Genomic DNA, 19,350 nt, shown 5'->3' with positions numbered 1-19,350 from the left:
CAGCTTACTCATCCACTGTGCAGGAGAGGTAGGGGGGGCTAAGTCTTCAATGCCCGTGCCGTGCTGGCAGATAAAAACTCCCCAAAGGATTTCCAAGTCGGGGAGAGATGCCGGCAACACACCCTCGCTCTGCGATCCGCAGGTCAATCCGAGGGTCAAAACAACTTGCACCCGCGGTATCAGCCGAGACCGGCAGTTGAAACCGTTGGAGCTGAGCCGTAACAGGCCGTAGCACACAGTCACAGTCCCGGTCCCAAGAACGCCGAGAACGCCTCTACAGACTAGAGGAAAGGACCTTACTACCATAGAGTCAATCCGCACTGCGTTGAAATGTAGAATGCAAATCTACAGGCAGCTGCTTCCGACTCTCTCTGTTGTGTCTGTGTTAAGTATTTCTGGGCTAGCACCCCACTATGAGAGTAGAAGGATTACTCCCATAGCACCCCACTATGGGTTTAGAAGGACCACTCCCACACCAGCCCACTATGAGTGTAGAAGGACCACTCCACACCAGCCCACTATGAGTGTAGAAGGACCACTCCCACGCCAGCCCACTATGAGTGTAGTAGGACCACTCCCATAGCACCCCACTATGAGTGTAGAAGGGTCACTCTCATAGCACCCCACTATGAGTGTTGAAGGATCACTCCCATATCACCCCACTATGAGTGTAGAAGGATCACTCCCATAGCACCCCACTATGAGTGTAGAAGGATCACTCCCATGCCAACCCACTATGAGTGTAGAAGGAACACTCCCATAGCACCCCACTATGAGTGTAGAAGGATCACTCCCATGCCACCCCACTATGAGTGTAGAACGAACACTCCCATAGCAGCCTACAATGAGTGTAGAAGGATCACTCCCATAGCACCCCACTATGAGTGTAGAAGGATCACTCCCATGCCACCCCACTATGTGTGTAGAAGGAACACTCCCATAGCACCCCACTATGAGTGTAGAAGGATCACTCCCATGCCACCCCACTATGAGTGTAGAACGAACACTCCCATAGCATCCTACAATGAGTGTAGAAGGAACACTCCCATGCCACCCCACTATGAGTGTAGAACGAACACTCCCATAGCAGCCCACTATGAGTGTTGAAGGATCACTCCCATAGCACCCCACTATGAGTGTAGAAGGATCACTCCCATGCCACCCCACTATGTGTGTAGAAGGAACACTCCCATAGCACCCCACTATGAGTGTAGAAGGATCACTCCCATGCCACCCCACTATGAGTGTAGAACGAACACTCCCATAGCAGCCCACTATGAGTGTTGAAGGATCACTCCCATAGCACCTCACTATGAGTGTAGAAGGAACACTCCCATGCCACCCCACCATTAGTGTAGAAGGTCTGCTTTTGGCTGGGTAGAACCAGTCCTGCATGACCAGACGACCCAAGACTTGGCCACTTTAGAGCCCCCCCAATCACACGCCACTGTGGAGTCACACAGGGTTCACCCTTATCACTCTGCATAATCACGAGTACATGTCCCCTCTCGCCGACATGAATGACATAGCCACCTTCCAAATCTAAGCACCTGACCGGTAGCTGCTCTTGAAACTTGCCACAGAGAGGGGCATTAGGAGGGGCATCTCTAGCTGTGGAGGGGGTGGGTGGCCAGTAATAGCCGATGCCTAATGGCGACAATGCAAATGTTCTACTATTCAGCAAACCCACTCATAATATGCTACCCTACAATTGGCTGGGAACATGGGGAACTTACCCCCATCCCATGCAGAAAGCCAAGAACCTTGGAATCCTACAAAATATCCAGGTGTGATGCATCTCACACTCATTCTTGGGCAATATGAGAGCCCCACACCTCCCGCCACGGACCTTGAATAGTTTACTATGTCATTGCCCTCTCAAGGACCCTCTCACCCCTCTGGCACCTCTGCCTATACTTACTTTCAAATTTGTTTATTGGCATTTATTATAAAATCAGTAGCACATAGCCGGTCAATCGTGCCAAATGAAGCTAACTCTTTGCAGTAATATCTTAGTGAACAAAGGTGAGGGGGGGATGGGAAGAGGGGGGGAAGGGCGAAAAGAAAAAAGGGGGGGGAAAGTAGGGGGGGATAGAGAGAGAGAGAGGGGAGAGGGAGAGCGCGGGGAAGAGGGGGTGTTCCAAACAATAAACAGTAAACCAATAACATTAACATAAACCGTCTCTGTATCTAGTCTTCTTCGTGCTTTTGCCAAGGCTTCTGTAGAGGGTGGTATAGGGGGGGGGGGCTCTTGAGTGCAGCAGTTTCCATAGGTGTTTGGGGGCCTCCCACATGAGTTTCTAGGTTTTGCAGTTCAGCACAATCTAGCTAGTGCCTGTTCACGGGGGTTTATCATCCGAGGGGTATGTAATAGTTCTAACTATCTCCCTCCATGCTTCTAGGGTGGAGCTGGAGTCATCGGTAGATTTGGAAACGCTGTCTTCCCAAGCCTTAGTTTCTGCATCGGCCCATCTGATAAGTTCGCTGTGCCAGGCGCCATGTCTGGGGCCTGTTGGTTTTTTCCAGGACATGGCGATATGTCTTTTGGCCAGAAGGCACGATAGGTCCATTAGTTTCACCATGTGCTTAAGTTTGGCCGGTCTAGAGTACGTTCCTAGGATGCATTCTTCAGGAGTCCATCTGTATTTGGAGGCTCCTGCCTTCTCAAGTGTTAGCTTGACTTTTGCCCAGAAGGATTGTACTTTGTTGCACTTCCAGAACATATGTGTGAGGTCAGCCCCTTCTGCCCTGCACCATGGACAGTCGGAGCTCGCATTCCTGTTGAATGTCGCCAGTCTGTGCGGGGTGAGATATGTCCGATGCAGGACATTTAGTTGTATAAAGCGGAATCTGTGGTTTCTCGACACAGCCTTAGGGAATATTAGCGCCCTGGACCATTCTGCCTCCGAGAGTTCTCGGCCAATGTCCGTTTCCCATTTGTTTTTCAGGGCCTCTCCCTTTGGGTTGGGATTATCGTTGAGGTGGCTGTATATTTGGGAGACCGGCCGTTGCCCCTCGCCTAGGTTATATAATAAAGTTGTGAGAGGATCAGATTCAGGTTCTTCTGGCCAGGTGTCCCATTTGTGTCTTGCTATTTCGCGTATCTTTCAGTACCACAAGTATTGACTAGTGGGTATCCCGTCTACATTGTGTAGTGTGTTGAACTCTTTAAAGGAGCCTTCTTCATAGAGATCTCCCCACGTGTAAACCCCCTTCTTCTCCCAGGTCCTGAGATGTAACAAGTCCAAGTCTGACCTACACAGGTCCCAGATCAGTGGTATCTCTGGGGAGTACAGGTGTGTTAGATTCCTTAGTGATTTCGTTCTATGCCAGATTTGTTTCCCCAGAGTGGCTATGAAGGGTGTGTCTTTCAGCAGGTGTTGTGGCGCCCAAATGAGTTCTTTAAGTTGCAGTGGAGAAATCAGGGACTGTAGCAGGGGAGTCTCGGATGTGATCTCGTCTGCTAGCCATTTGGACACAAAGCTGAGCTGGGCTGCTAAGTAATATTTTTCGAAGTGCGGGAGTTGGGTTCCACCTTGAGCGTGTTGCAGAACTAGTGTGGAGTGTGCTATTCTGTGCCTGCCCTGCCCCCAAATAAAATCTCGTGTTATGGACCCCAAGAGGCGGAAAAATGAGTTCTTGATGTAATATTGCACATTTTGGAACCTATACAAGAGCCTAGGGAGGACTATCATTTTGGTCACCGAAATTCTCCCCATTGCCGACAGTGGGAGCTTTGCCCAGAAGGACATTGATCTTCGCAGCGCGGGTATTGCTGCATTAGTGTTATTTTCGTGCATCAATTGGGGAGTGTGCATAATCTGGATGCCCAAGTAGCGGAACCTGGTGGTCTGCCACTGTATCCCTAGTGTTGGAAGCTCCTCCGAGCATCTGTCCCTAAGGCCAGCTAGTGGGAATAGGCAGGATTTTGCCCTGTTGAATTGTATGCCTGAGACTTTGGAAAAATTATCAAGGACGTCCAGCATGGTTGGGACGTTGAGGTGGGGGTCCCTGACATACAAAAGCACATCGTCCGCGTACAGTGAGATTATGTGATCTGTCGTCCCTAGCCTTATTCCAGCATCGAAAAATTGTTTCCGAAAATAGATAGCTATGGGTTCTAGTCCCAGTATGTAAAGCATGGGGGACAGCGGACAGCCCTGACGGGTACCTCTGCATATCTCCCAAACTTCTGACACATGTCTCCCAGTTTTTACCCGTGCTCTTGGTTCGGTGTATAGTATTCGGATCCACCTGATAAAGCGTGGGCCAAACCCGAATTCCTTCAGAACTGCTAATAACCACTCCCAGTATATGGAATCGAACGCCTTGATGGCGTCTAGTGACAGCAGGGCGTAGGGTTCAGTGATCGTATCAGTTTGTGCAATAACATGTTGAAGTCTGCGTAAATTCATGGTTGTATTTCGGCCTGGGACAAACCCACACTGATCTGAGTGTACGATGTCTCCTATCTGTCTGGACAGTCTCTGAGCCAGGATTGTGGTTAACAATTTAACATTGTGGTTAAGCATGGCCAGCGGGCGGTATGAATCGCAGTGCTCCGCTGGCTTGTTCGGCTTAAGAACTGGGACCACTAGGGTTTCCTTCATGCTGTCGGGTAAGATACCTCGCTCGTATATTTCCTGGAAGACCTCATGTAAGAGTGGTGTCAAAGAGGAGCTATAAGTTTTGTAGAATTCCGAGGGCAACCCATCGCTCCCCGGGGCTTTAGCCGCAGCTTGTGCCTTGATCGCTTCGGCAATGTCCTCTGTTGTAATATCTGCCTCTAGTTCCTCGGCCTGCTCAGGGGAGAGCCTAGGCAGCCCTATCTCGTCTAAGGTGTCCGCTATGTAGTCCCCAGATATTTCTGTTTCGTGGGAGTATAGGTGTTCGTAGTAATTCTTGAAGGTGTCATTTATTTCCTGTTGAGTCTGGTGTGTATTGCCCTGTTCATCTTTGATCAGGGTAATGGTGTGTCTGGGGTGCTCCTTCCTGCAGAGCCAGGCCAGGAGCCTACTAGGTCTATCTGCTTCCGTGTGCGTCCTGTTCGTTCTGGTGGCAAAGTCGAACTTAGCGAGCCTATTCCAAGCATTCGAGCATTCTCCGCGGAGTGTACGAAGTCTGCCTTCATGCTGTTGTGGGTCTATGGGGTCCGTGCTAAGCTTCTGAATCTCCGCCTCGCCCAACTCTAATTCCTTGCGTAGCGATCTTCTGATGCCACCCGCTTTCGCCAGTATCTCTCCCCTGGTCACCACCTTTAGGGCCTCCCATGTCGTGCTTACATATTCTACGCTTCCCTTATTTAGCTCTATGTAGTCGTCTATCGTGTCCTGCAGTTCGTCTCTGAATGCCTGGTCCTTCAGGGCCGTTATTGGCATGCGCCACATAGGGATGGGGGGCCTGGGGCCAGCACGATTCCAATTTACAATTAGGGGGGAGTGGTCTGAGATCGTTCTTCCTAAGTATTCTGCTTCTTCCATCTGGGATAGGTGTTCCCTGCCGACAAAAATGTAGTCTAGCCTCGTGTGGAGGCCATGTGGGGATGAGAAGTAGGAATAATTCCGTGTATGGGGGTGTAGTTCTCTCCATATATCAGCCAGTTCTAGTCTGTCTATCAGTGTGTTTAGTGCTGTCGAGGCTGCCATAGTGGTGGTGGGCGGTGGTAGCGACCTATCTAGCATGGGATCTCGTACACAGTTGAAGTCACCACCCCAAATAAAAAGGCAGTCTCTGTGTAGGGTGGTTATGTCGTACATCGAGGCCAGGTATGCCGGGATGCTAATGTTGGGTAGGTAAGAGTTCACTATGCATAGCTCTTGTTGTTCGATGTGTCCCCATACAATCACATACCTGCCCTCAGGATCGGTAATAAATTTGGATAGACGGAAAGGGAGCTGGGGGTGGATCCATGTGTATACCCCTCTAGCATATTTCGAGTAGGCAGTACCAAATCCCTGTCCCCCCCAGTGCTCCTGGAGTTTGCCCATAGATGTCGTTGTGCAGTGCGTCTCCTGTAAGAGCGCTATCCCAACCTTCTTCCTCTGTATATATGACTTAATTCTATTCCTTCGAAGGTAAGTACCGAGGCCCCTCACGTTCCATGTCATTATTTTCGTGTTTCCCGCCATTCTGTTTTAGGTTGGAGGTTACTGATCTCAATGTTTCGCAGGGAGGCTACCCCCAGGGTGTTGCCCCCTCCAGCCCACTCCCCTTCATTTAGGTTGATACATTCTGGAGACTTACCAACGGTTGTAACTTTCATCTGAACGGATGAATAACCAAAAATGTCTAACTGTAAACTGCCCCCAGCAGTTGCTTCTAACTTGCAGCGCTCAGGGGCTCCCGGGCCTTCTGGGCCTCTCCAGGCCTTTCTGCGCGGGTGGTGTGTAGGCATTTGACCTGCACTTGCCGTGGAGGGGCGTGTCAGCGGTGTGTTTGCTCGTGGTTCTTCGTGGTCCTGCCCGACGTAGCTATATTCTCAGTGCGGTCCCTTGTAGTATCCGGTTGAGTGTCTCATCATCAATGTGGGACATTTCATGGGTGTACATTTTGTTGTCCATTTCGCTCCTATCTGTTTTCTTGAGGGTCCTCTCCATTCCCGGCCAAGTTGTTGTGCTCCATCCACATGGTTGCCGCCTCCGGGGTCTCCAAGAAGATTGCCTTCCCTTTGTATAAGACTTTAAGGCGAGATGGGTAGAGCAGCATGTATTTTATGTTAAGCGTTCGTAGCCTGGCTTTCACTGGTATAAAGGAATTCCTGGCTCGTTGCACCGTAGGGGTGTAATCAGGGTATACGACTATTCTGGAGTCCTGTCTTCTAATCGCTTCGCCTTCCCTGGAGTGGCGTAGTATTGTTTCCCTGTCGCGGAAGTTGAGGATTTTTGCTATTATCGGGCGCGGGTGCGACCCCGGGGGGGGGCGCTTTTGGAGAGATCTGTGGGCACGCTCCACTGAGAACCCCTGGGAAAGTTTCCCAGCTCCGATTTCTTGTAGGAGCAATGTCTCTACAAAGTCTGTGGGGTCCGAGCCTTCCATGTCTTCCGGGACCCCCAGGATCCTGACATTATTGCGTCGTGCGCGGCCCTCCGCATCCTCAGATCTCGCCTCCAGCCTCGCTACTTTCAGTTCCAATTCCGTTACCTTTGCCTTTAGGTCTGAGGTGTTAGTGACGTTGTCTCGCAGGGTAGCTTCATTCGTGTTTACTCTCTCCGTTAGGTTGCGGGCATCTTGTCGCATGAGTTGCATGTCCGCCCTCATTTCCCCTATTTTTGTTTCGATAGAGGTGCGCAGTGCTGCAATTGCTTGAAGGACCACTGTGTCCTTGGGTTCCGCCTCCGGCTGCGACTGCGCTGCATTGGGGTCTGGGGCCTGTTGTAACGGCTGTTTGGGCCTGACCGTCGTGTAGGAGTCCATTGTCGTTGACAGTTTTGTCTTCGCTTTAGTTGGGGGCATCTCTGCCTGTAGATCCAGTGTTAAGTAGGGTACAGGCTTGCTTTGAGCCACGATTTAGTTCCAGTCGTGGGCTTATGCGTCGCCTCAGATTGCGGCTGTGGGGTGCAATCTTCGTTTGCGTGTGTGCAGCCACCCAGTTGCAGTGGGGAGAGAAGCTGCTTCGTAGGTGTCGCGAGCCTTTTCCTGCTCGCGGCAGTCAAGGGATAAAGTGTGGCCTCACTGGGGGTGGGAGTGGCGGGAGCCGCAGCTTGACCTCCTCGGCGGCCGCACGGACCCTGGACTCACCTCCCTGCGCGGTAGGCCTCCGCGGACGCCACAGTCTGCGTTCCGTTCTCCAGCTCCAGGCGCCTCTCCTGCTCCTCCTCTGGCTCAGCACGACGGGGTCGCGTGGTGTGTCTCCCAATCTTTCCGCCTCTCGCTCTCAATTCACACCGCGGCCCAGCCACACACTTAGCCAGATCTCCAGCAGTTCGGGGGTGGGTCTTCACAGCGTTAGGATGGGGCAAGCGTGAGGTGGTCTCCGCTGGTCCGCCAGGGTCTCAGAGTCTCTTCGTCCGGGAGCTCCAGTCCCCCTCCCCCATCAGCGCCACGGGCGCCGCCATCTTGTGGGGCCAAGGGGCGCCTCTTCACCGGTCCCGTTCTTAGGCTTGCCCGGCTCGATTTTTCTTGGGAGCAGGTTCCGGGTAGGGGGGAGAGGCTCCCCTTTCCGGATATGTTGTTTTTGGGCGCCTATGGGGTAGTTAGGACGGCGCAATTTCACCCGTACCAGGATCGCGGGCAGGAGCTTCTCGAGCACACGTCTTCACGGCATGCTCGCTGGCCACGCCCCCGGCACCTCTGCCTATGATACTGACATGCATGTAATAACGTTACTGGCTGCACACACAGTGGCGGATTTTAATATATGGGGCCAGAAGCACCCCACCTCCCTTGTTTTAAGATCTAAAATGTTATTAAAAAACGTACATCTCTCCCTTAGTGCAGCGCGCAGCACGATCATCATATCCATTACACATTAGTGGTGGCCAAGGCTGGCAGAGAAATCTGTAGTACAGCATATGCTTTACTGAGGAGCTTGGGGAGCTGTCCTCGGCAGGTAGGGTGACCATATTATTTTTAAATGATGCCCCTCAACATGCACCTAAAAGAGCCTTGCAGACCTCTCACGGCACTATAATCTCAACCAGAGTTCAGGGAGGGCAGAGGGCATGGAAAAGGGGGCCCATCTCCTGTCTGCAGAGAACTATGGGAAGGAAAAGAATGAAAGCATTACTGTCCTCTCCAACACCTGCAGCCTTGAAGTCAGATGTCATGCTATTATTCGTATTTATTTATTTATTTATTGTGCATTTGTAAAGCGCGTATACAAGTGAATTGTGATTCAAAGCGTTTCTGTAGAGAATTTAAGAGCAATAAGGGGGCGGCAGCCGGCATGTATCACGCACAATGACTCCACATGCTGCTCGCCCTGCTTTGCAGTACTGCTGTTTGCTTGCTGTGCTACAGCGTGGCATGCTTTTCATATATAGCTGTGATATGCTGCCATATTCTGCGCTCTACTCTGCTTGGAAATGCTAGGGGGCCTGAGGTATGGGTATGTTATGCTGTGTTATGTTATGCTGCACCATTTTATGTTTAAGTAAGGACATGTTTTGCAATGTTGGCCCAGTAGGATCTCAGCGGCTTATTTATTTATTTAGATTCTTGATAGAGCACCAAATCGCCCGCAGGCCTCAATGCGCACATAAAACACAACAGGCCAAACAATCAGAAGTGTGAAAGAAATCAGAATCAGAGGGCACAGAACTAGGGAGCGGTAGAAAGGAAGGTCTTCAAGTTCTTTTTATAGTCGACCAAGGAAGGGGAAGACTTGAGGTAAAGTGGAATCGAATTCCACAATGCTGGAGCAAGGACATCAAAGTTTGTTTTTCCAAATTTGGTAAAACGGAAACGAGGCTGGGAGAGTCTTGCCTGATCCACTGACCTGAGACAGTGTCCTGGGATGTAGCGATGAATCCGTGCTGAGAGGTAACTGGGTGCAGTGGCATTCAGGCATTTCATTGTGAGTGGGGGTATCTTAAACAATATGCTGTGCCTGATTGGAAGCCAGTGTGATTTTTTCCGTGCTTCGGTGATGGAACGCCGTCTTGATAGACCAAACACCGCTTGGACAGTGCCATTTTGAGTGGTCTGAAGAGCTACGATGTTGACGGAAGATGTACCGGCCAGAAGGCTGTTGCAGTAGTCTAGCCTTAAAATGATAAGGGCGGAAGCCAGGAGGGACATATTGTTTACAGATAAGAAGGGGTGTAGTGACTAAATCTGTTTTTTAATCCAGCCGCATGTGGCCCGAGTTTTTTCTTGACACTTTGAACACCGGGAATGCGAACATTGGCTATTAAAAATGAGGCATAGTCAGCAGGGAGGTTCTTTAACATGTGACTGAAGGCAGCGAAAAGGAGCTTGGTTTTGTCAGCATTCAAAGCCATAGAGTTCTGAGCTATCCAGGAGTGAATGATTGAGTAAATAGCCGAGATGGCCTTTGCATCAGCGGGGTAAGAGCCAGAAAGTTCGAGGATGACCCGGGTGTTGTCGGCGTATAGGTGTACAAGATACCCAGGTCATCAAGCAACAGAAGAGGAAACATATAAAAGTTAAAGAGGGTGGGGGAGAGAAGATCCTTGAGGCACGCCTCGTGTCAACAAAGATGGAATGGATGAGGAGTTATGAATAGCAACTCTGGTGTTACGGGGGCCCAGGAAAGAGACTAACCATTGGGTGGTTATCTCGGTACAACCTACAAAGGATTGCGGCCTGGAGGCCATGGGCTCGTGGTCGACTAAATCGAACGCAGCAGAAAGATCTAACAGCATAAGGGGAGCTGGGTGGCCACAATCGATAATAGAGGTCAAATTTGATTTTAAATGAAGCATTGCTGTTTCTGTGCCATGACGGGCACGATAGCCTGATTGGCGAGCTCCGAGTATGAATTTATGTAACTGGAGGTAGGCCACACAGTCCATGACCTTCAGTAAGAAAGGAACATTGATTATTGGATGATAGTGCTTGGGTAAGAATGGGTCGAGGTTGGTTTTCCTAAGCAAGGGGGTGATCCAAGCCTCATTCAGATCGGTGGGTACTCGAACCTTGAGAAAGGACTGGTTAATCCATTTGGTTAACCACGGCCCGATGGTATCAAGACACTGGACCAACAGCCTGGATGGACAGGCGTTGCCCTTGCATGAGGTAGGTTTCATGCCAAGAATACTCTTGTTCAGCTCTGATACAGTGCAAGGGGAGAAAGTAAAGGAGGGCTTGTCGGTTGTGATGCTGTCAACTAGGCCTAGCAGAGGTGGAGAGGGCGAGGGTATCATAGGGCTGGAACTGAGTTGCTAAGAAACCGCTAGTAATGGCGGCGGAGGGTTGGACTGACCGAGCATGGGGGCGAACGTTGGAGCTGGTGCAGGAAAGGAAGGGATGAGAGTGATATCGGTTGGTGGTAAAGCACTCGCCTCCAAGCGAGAGGCGATCTTGCCAGAAAAGGCATTGTGAATGGTTTGACGTCAAGTGTCATTGGGTGAAACCTGGGCGCTGGTTGGTGTATTAGAGTTGAATTCCCGCAGGATAGAGAAAAGCTCCTTTGAATTGGATTTGGCTTGGCATATGCGATTGTTATAATAGGCGGATTTAGCCTGGATGACCGCGGTTTTAAAATTCTTGACCGCCATTTGTATTCAACAAGCAAGGTGGGAGACGGTTGTTTCCGCCAGGAACGATCTGCTGCACGCCGGCGACGCCAAAGGCAAAGAATGTTGTCAAACCACTGCTTTGAGATTGTTTCGGGTTTGATAAGCCTGCTGCTGAATGGGGCAAGATCCTCAATCATTTGGTCGAGTGAACTTTTAATATGCGCTGAAATGGCAGAGGAACTTTCAAAGTCCTGCATTTTGCCTGATCTGTTTTAGAGCTCCCGAGACAATCTATCAGGGGTACGTTTTTTGAAAGATCTAGTTGTGACAGAGATTCTAGGTGTAACGTCGACTCTAAGAGAGGCGACGGGCCTTGTAATGGAAAAGGTAAGCCGGACGTGATCAGACCAAGGGCATAAGGGACTGATGATAGGGCTTGAAGCGGTGATTTCCTGCAGCAGAACCCAGTTGAGGGCATGACCCCCCCACACGTGTGTAGACTCAGTGATTTGTTGAGTATAGCCAATGGCAGACAGAGCAGCCAGCAAAGAATGTGCAACCTTGTCAGAGGGAACATTGGCCCAAAAATGGAAGTCACCCAGCAGGACCACCGGGGCATTGGCGTCAGTAACCCTGCTGAGCAGGTGCAAAAGTTGTTCCTTGAACATAGGCAGGTTACGAGGAGGACGGTAAATAAGAATGACCGTTTAAGTGGTATTGTCATTAATCTTAATTTTGACTACCAGGGATTTGCATTCATCAAGGGGCTCGTGTGTACAAAGATCTTTTAGCAAAATCGCAACCCCCACCCTCCTTTAGTGTCCTTCCGATCAGCCCTCAACATGATGTAATCTGGGGGGGCCGCCAGGCTGGCCTCATTAGATATGCAATCACTGAGCCAAGAGGTCATGAACTGACTATGCCAGCATGTCTTCAACCTCAACCCTGTGTAATACCAGGAAGCGTGTGTTGAGAAGTGAGACGTACATAGACTGCTAATGCACCGTTTTGCTGTGACATGGTGGTACATTGAGAGTATTAGTAGCAGTGTTTACTAGTTCTGGGATGTAATCCTTGGGCCTAGGGCACATCGCAGCAAAAGGCAAGAGCTAAGTATCCAGCACAATGTAAGCAGAAGCCCAAACGGGGTCTACCTGTATCAGATCCAGGTGATATCAGGGTAAGTGCCAGGCGAGCGCAGCGGCAGGTGTCCGCACCCCGGATGCAAACCAGCGCTAACCGGCAGATGGGGAGCAGGTGCAAGTGGATCTAGGTCACCTAAGCCCTGCCCACCTGCTGCCTCCCTGTTTGCAGCTCTTTTTCCCTACTTAAGGAGCCCTCCAGCCTCTTTTCCTTTGCAGATGGGGAGCGGGTGCAAGTGGGTCTAGGTCACCTGGCCTAAGCAACACCCACCTTCTTAGCCCTGCCTCTTCCTTCCTTCTCTTAACTATTAGATCAAGGGCATCTCTTGCCCGGGCATCCGAAGCAAAGGGCAGAAGAAGAAAAGGGCAATTCCTGTTTGGACCTGTTCAGATCAGGAGGACCCAGGGCCCGTCCCCCTGCTCAGAAAGCAGGTAAGCATGCACCAACATGTGTTACTCCCTCTGTCCCCACAGGCCATCCCCACCGCCTCTGTTCTCCCGTGATGTTCCCTTGTGCCCCCACCATTCTCGCACACATGTGTTGCCTGTTTTGCTTGATTCTTCTACCCTGTTCCCCCCTTACCCGTCTCAAGCCTACTTCTGCAGGAGTCTGTCCTGATAAATTCTGGTTTCACCATCACCGTCTTGTGGCCAATGCTGGATTTGACTTTTATGGACTTCATTCATTCACGGTGTGTCACTCTTTCTCAACTCTCCTGCTGGACTTACTTTGAATCTTGTACTGGTGTCCCTGAATCATTCTGTTCCCATCTTCATCTTGTATCCTGGCTTGCAACATTATGTGTTACTACTGACTTCTGCAATTGTATTCCCTCTACCCTCTTGCTTCTCCACTCTTTTGACTGCTAACTCTCTGTTCTCACCTCCTTTCGCTTCTCCCTTTTCCTATCTCCTCCCCTTACTTTCTTCTATGCACTTACTCTATCAGAATTGTACCTGGACCTATTATGATAGCAAACTCGTCTGTCTCATCCCCCTCCCCTTATTGTTTTTTTCCCACCCCCCCAGCACTATCTGAAATGTCGTCAGACCTAGTACGATAGTCCCTTGTTTTGTTCCTCCCCTCCCTTTCTGCACCCCTCTCCCTCACCTTTTGTTTTTCTCCGGCTCTACCAGAAATGTCGTCAGGCCTAGTACGGTAGTCGCCTGTCTGTTTCCATTTCCTTCCCACTCTCCCCCACCCTTCCTTATCTATGTCTTAGCTCTTGCACTATCTGAAATGTCGTCAGGCCGAGTATGATAGTTAATTTCACATCCTTACTGTTCATGGCATGTAAGAATGTCATTGCATTTTCCCTTGTTCCCTCCCTTGCCTTGAAGCTCTTTGAAACACATTGTGTATAGGCGCTATATAAATAAACTATCATATAATATCATATTAACAGGCCTACATAACGCCCCGGCGATAACGCACCGCCGACGGAAAGATAAAGGCTGCTGAGCCTGGGAAATGTAGTTAAACCAACCTACAAAATTCTGGGTAACTGCAGCCAAGGTTGGCAAGGGAACACAAGGTGGCATTCTGCAGAATCGCTCCCAGAAGATCCCAGCGTTAGCACACAAGGAATCCTGCCTCCCATACAACTAAAGCTATCCCCATGAAGTTTCTAGCAGGCTTCGAGAACTTCCAGGAATCCCTGTCTAGGGTTCCACCTGGTTTCATCAGAGAAAATCACCCTGTGTTAAATAACCTCATGGCATATTTTGATTTTTGTTTCTCCTTTTAATGCCGCCCATGTAACCCTACCCACTCCCTTCTCACCCCAACCCCTACTCTTTCCACAGTCATATTCTCCCCTAAACATTTGCATACCCTTTTCGCATCCACCAGGTAAATTCAGTGAAGTAAATTACCACAATATAATTTACTTTGATGAAACAACAGCGTGCACAGTCCATAGGAGGCACAGTTTGAAATCACAGCCTATGGACTGTAGATTTTCAGGGCCTTAGGAGTAAACAGAAGGACATGTGGCTGCCTATTTTCTTGTGCAGGGTTTCAACACACCCAGGCTCACAATGAGATCCTGTTGTTGTTGAAGGCTTAAAAGCCTGACCACTCCTGAGTCAAAGACATGCTCACATCAGAATTTGACCCAAGCGAGGGCCACACTGAGGGCCACACTGTAACTGCACATAGGGGGATGGACAATCGGTCCCTCACACCCTACCTATATTGTTTGCCAGACATCCATATGTACCTTCTACACAGTCTTATGAACACAGCCTTCATAAGGAGCTCACTGTATATATTTGATCATTATACATCGCTCCGTACAATTATTCTTTGATAGCCTACTCCCAAGGAAGTCGTCACACTGTCACCTTGAACTAAAATACTGTCTAGCATGACATGACGCGGAACAAACTCTAAGTAATAACATTTTTGATATCCAGGTGCCCGGCCTTTTAAATATTCCTTACTAGTTGAACCACCTCATTCCATTACCTTCTGTTCTGTTAAAAATGTACATCTTGACTGGGCAACTCCTGGCTAACGCTTGGCAGTCCCAGAACTGGCATTCTGGAGTCTGACCTGGAGTCCAACGTGTAGAGATGCCAGGCCAATAAATCCCCAAACTTGCAGGATTCCCTGAGCCCACTCTTGAGCCCCCCATGCATCCAACATTACATTGTGTACTAACTTACAGTTCTCAGAAGCAAAGGACACACCTGCTTCTTCTCTTTTCTTTTGCAGAAGCGTGGCCCACAGAACAGGACTGGCATGCACCCATCCGGTCAAAGACATTTCCCCCACAACATCCCTCCTTCTGTTTGTAGCATCCATTTTCCATCCTCTTATTTTCCCATCACTTAATTCCTTCCTTCAGCAGACTAAGGTATGCATGCCATTAGTGGGGGTACCATAGACCCCTCCATTGGCATGTGTAGGTGATCTGAAACTACTATTGTGGGGAATTGGCACCATATAAAACAGATTAATATAATATAATGAAGCCATGTAGGTGCCCCTACTTGAGAGTCTTGTGTGTTGATATGCAGGCCTACCGTTGGCATGGCATCACGCCACCATCAATGTGGAATACATGATATCAGTATTACCACATTGGAAGGACATCAGCTCAGGGGTTTGTGCCAGGACCATAGAAATCCAAAGGGGGATGTTACAATTTAGGGAATCAATGACAAACGATGAAAACCCCATGATGAGGCCAAGCGATGCTGGGGCCCGACCTGAGAAAAGAGTCAAATGCTCCACCAGACACTGTCGTTCCACCTGCTAATACCGTTGAGCCACAGCCTTCCACCTACACAAGATGACACCTGCTTGGCAATGGTGACCAAGACCCCACCACAGTCACCTCTGTGGACATTGCCACTGCGACCCATCCTGCAGATGAGGGCTAGAGACATCCCAGAGGTGCGACCATCATGGGGGAGAACGTCAGTACATGGAGTCAAACCTTCTCTACACAAGGTTGGGATATGTCTGCTCCTCCAGGGATACAGGCACCTGTCCCAACCCAAAAACAGGCATCCACTGCCCCCTCGTTCATTGTTCATTGCCCTGTGACTGACAGTGTCGTAGCAATCCCTGCAGACAGACTGTGACTCATGGAGGCAGTCCAGTCCTGGGTAGAGTATGGGATTGGCTCGTTCATGCATTTGAGGCTGAGTGCAGCGGAGCAGCGCGGGGAACGCAATGGTGAGTAGACTGACATACAGTCCACCAGGTGCTTAGGAGCAAGACCATTGATTACTTTCCAGACTGGGAGAAGGAACTTGAGTAGGGAGTGGTTGTACATGGAGAGCCGGCCAGCACGGTGTCGGTAAGTAGAAGTGGGGGCGGATCTGGGTAGGATGTAGACAGGGCAAGTAGGGAAGTTGAGGATGTTGTCTAGAGGGAGGAAGGAGTAGAGAGGAATGTGTTGTGCCCTGCCTTTCTCTGCACTCTGCCCTGTATGCATGGAATGCTGTGAGTGACTGACATGGAATGCTGTGTGTGAGAACGTTGTGTTCTGAATGGTTCTGTGAATATCAGTTGAGAAGACGGGTTGACTGTCGATGACTGTCCAAGTTACTTACTTGATGTGGCCTAAATGTATTTCTGTACCCTGTACCCGGAGCTGGAACTCAGTAAAGATATCTCCTGTTCCTACACTGGTGTCGGTGTCATGCTTGGCCAGGAAACCATCTTATCAGAATGGCAAGGAGTAGGCAAGATAAGTAGTTTACCTTGCTGAGCACAATGGTGGAGATTGGAGTATTTGTACAGTTGTGAGTAAGAAATTGATAAATTTTCTGAATGTTGAGGTCAATACGAGCAGTAGAGGCAGTGGTAGTGATGAATTGTTGTAGTTTTAGGTTGCTATCAAAGAGGACCAAGGTTGCAAGCCTTGGGCGAGGGAGCAAGGTCAAGCAGAAGGAGATGGGATAGTAGAAGGTAGGGAAGGTGTTGGAAGCTGGGAGAAAGATGACTTCCATTTCTCGAAGAGTTCAGCATGAGGCAGCGGAGAGCCATCCAGTGACGAATTGCAGTAAGACACGTAGTGATCCATTCTGAGATGGCTGGGGAGAAGGAGGGAAAGGAGAACAATATTTGAGTGTCATCAGCAGCGATAGTGAAAGCCAAAGGGCGTGCTTAGTTTATCTAGGGCGCCGATATAGAGGCTGAAGAGCAGAGGATCAAGGACAGATCCTTGAAATGGCAGGGTTACAGGTAAAGGGGTATAGTCACAGGTTTGTGAGTTCCAGGAGATTTTGGAGGCGTGTCCTCCCAGTATCTCATTGGAGCCAATCATGGGAGAGATACAAAAGTCATTGAGGCCCTTCTGCAGAGGTTAGAGGTAGAAAACCTGCTGATGGAACACTTATAAGTGGAGATACGAACCGCCAGGATGCTTGGGAGAAAGCTTGGATTGCCTGGGCTCAGGAAGCAATTTCAGCTTCAGAGACATATGCTTGGCTTAGGGATGATTCACAGCTACTGCAGACGCATCTGTGGAGGACCACACCAGCGTTAGGGAGGATGCACGCTTGACCGGAAAGTAGGCACCTGCTACAGCTGAGTACCACGCTGGGGGTAGGGAGGATGCTTGCTTGATCTGTAAGCAGGCATCTTCTAAAGCAGAGGACCACGCTGGGGCTATGTAGGATGCTCGCTTGATATGAAAGCAGGCATCTTCTAAATCAGTGGACCATGCTGGGGCTATGTAGGATGCTCGCTTCATCTGAAAGCAGGCATCTTCTAAAGCAGAGGACCACACTGGGGCTGCTAGGGGGGATGCTCGCTTGATCTGAAAGCAGGCATCTTCTAAAGAAGAGGACCACACTGGGGCTAGGGAGGATGCTTGCTTGATCTGAAAGCAGGCATCTTCTAAAGCAGAGGACCACGCTGGGGCTAGGGGGGATGCTCGCTTGATCTGAAAGCAGGCATCTTCTAAAGCAGAGGACCACGCTGGGGCTAGGGGGGATGCTCGCTTGATCTGAAAGCAGGCATCTTCTAAAGCAGAGGACCGCGCTGGGGCTAGGGAGGATGCTCGCTTGATCTGAAAGCAGGCATCTTCTAAAGCAGAGGACCGCGCTGGGGCTAGGGGGGATGCTCGCTTGATCTGAAAGCAGGCATCTTCTAAAGCAGAGGACCACGCTGGAGATAGGGGGGATGCTCGCTTGATCTGAAAGCAGGCATCTTCTAAAGCAGAGGACCACGCCCAGGACCACGCTGGGGCTAGGGGGGAGGCTCGCTTGATCTGAAAGCAGGCATCTTCTAAAGCAGAGGACCACGCTGAGGCTAGGGAGGATGCTCGCTTAATCTGAAAACAGGCATCTTCTAAAGCAGAGGACCACGCTGGGACTAGGGGGGATGCTCGCTTGATCTGAAAGCAGGCATCTTCTAAAGCAGAGGACCACGCTGGGGCTAGGGGGGATGCTCGCTTGATCTGAAAGCAGGCATCTTCTAAAGCAGAGGACGACGCTGGGGATAGGGGGGATGCTCACTTGATCTGAAAGCAGGCATCTTCTAAAGCAGAGGACCACACTGGGGCTAGGGAGGATGCTCGCTTAATCTGAAAGCAGGCATCTTCTAAAGCAGAGGACCACGCTGGGGCTAGGGGGGATGCTCGCTTAATCTGAAAGCAGGCATCTTCTAAAGAAACGACCATGCTGGGGCTAGGGGGGAGGCTCGCTTGATCTGAAAGCAGGCATCTTCTAAAGCAGAGGACCACACTGAGGCTAGGGAGGATGCTCGCTTAATCTGAAAACAGGCATCTTCTAAAGCAGAGGACCACGCTGGGGCTAGGGGGGATGCTCGCTTGATCTGAAAGCAGGCATCTTCTAAAGCAGAGGACCATGCTGGGGCTAGGGAGGATGCTCGCTTGATCTGAAAGCAGACATCTTCTAAAGCAGAGGACCACGCTGTGGCTAGGGGGGATGCTCGCTTAATCTGAAAGCAGGCATCTTCTAAAGCAGAGGACCACGCTAGGGCTAGTGGGGATGCTCGCTTGATCTGAAAGCAGGCATCTTCTAAAGCAGAGGACCACGCTAGGGCTAGTGGGGATGCTCGCTTGATCTGTAAGCAGGCATCTGCTGCAGTTGACACCGATGCGGGGACCAGGGAGGATGTATGACTTATCCAAAACCAGACCTCTATAGCTGCATCTGTAGTAGCAGCTGACCTATGCTGGGGAAAGAGTGCCCTCATATTTACCAAATTTCATATAGGTTTCAGCGCCAATCTCTATTATCCACGCAACCCTTGGTTGTTCCGGTCTATCCAGAACCGATCTCTGTATCTGAAACAATGTATCAAAGTTAGATCAAGCCAAAAGGTATCTTAGACTGCATTTCTGCTGGTTGACTTTAAGAGTTTGTTCATATGTTATATCATGAACTCACTCATTTACACGTGCAGGTGCAATATGTGGATTGCTATGGTGGAAATTAACTAAAGAAGTGGTGAGCATGCTTAGTTATAGAAGATAGTTCAAATAAACAATCAATACTTTGAACAGTATTATTTAACCACAAGTGAGAGAATTGGAATACTGGAGTATACACATTTTGTTGGTGGATCACAGATTGAATAT

Source organism: Ambystoma mexicanum, chromosome 3q (genome assembly GCF_040938575.1).
Source record: "Ambystoma mexicanum isolate Mex_15411 chromosome 3q, UKY_AmexF1_1, whole genome shotgun sequence".
Classification (NCBI taxonomy): Eukaryota; Metazoa; Chordata; class Amphibia; order Caudata; family Ambystomatidae; genus Ambystoma; species Ambystoma mexicanum.
Note: the sequence above shows the minus strand (reverse complement) of the source record.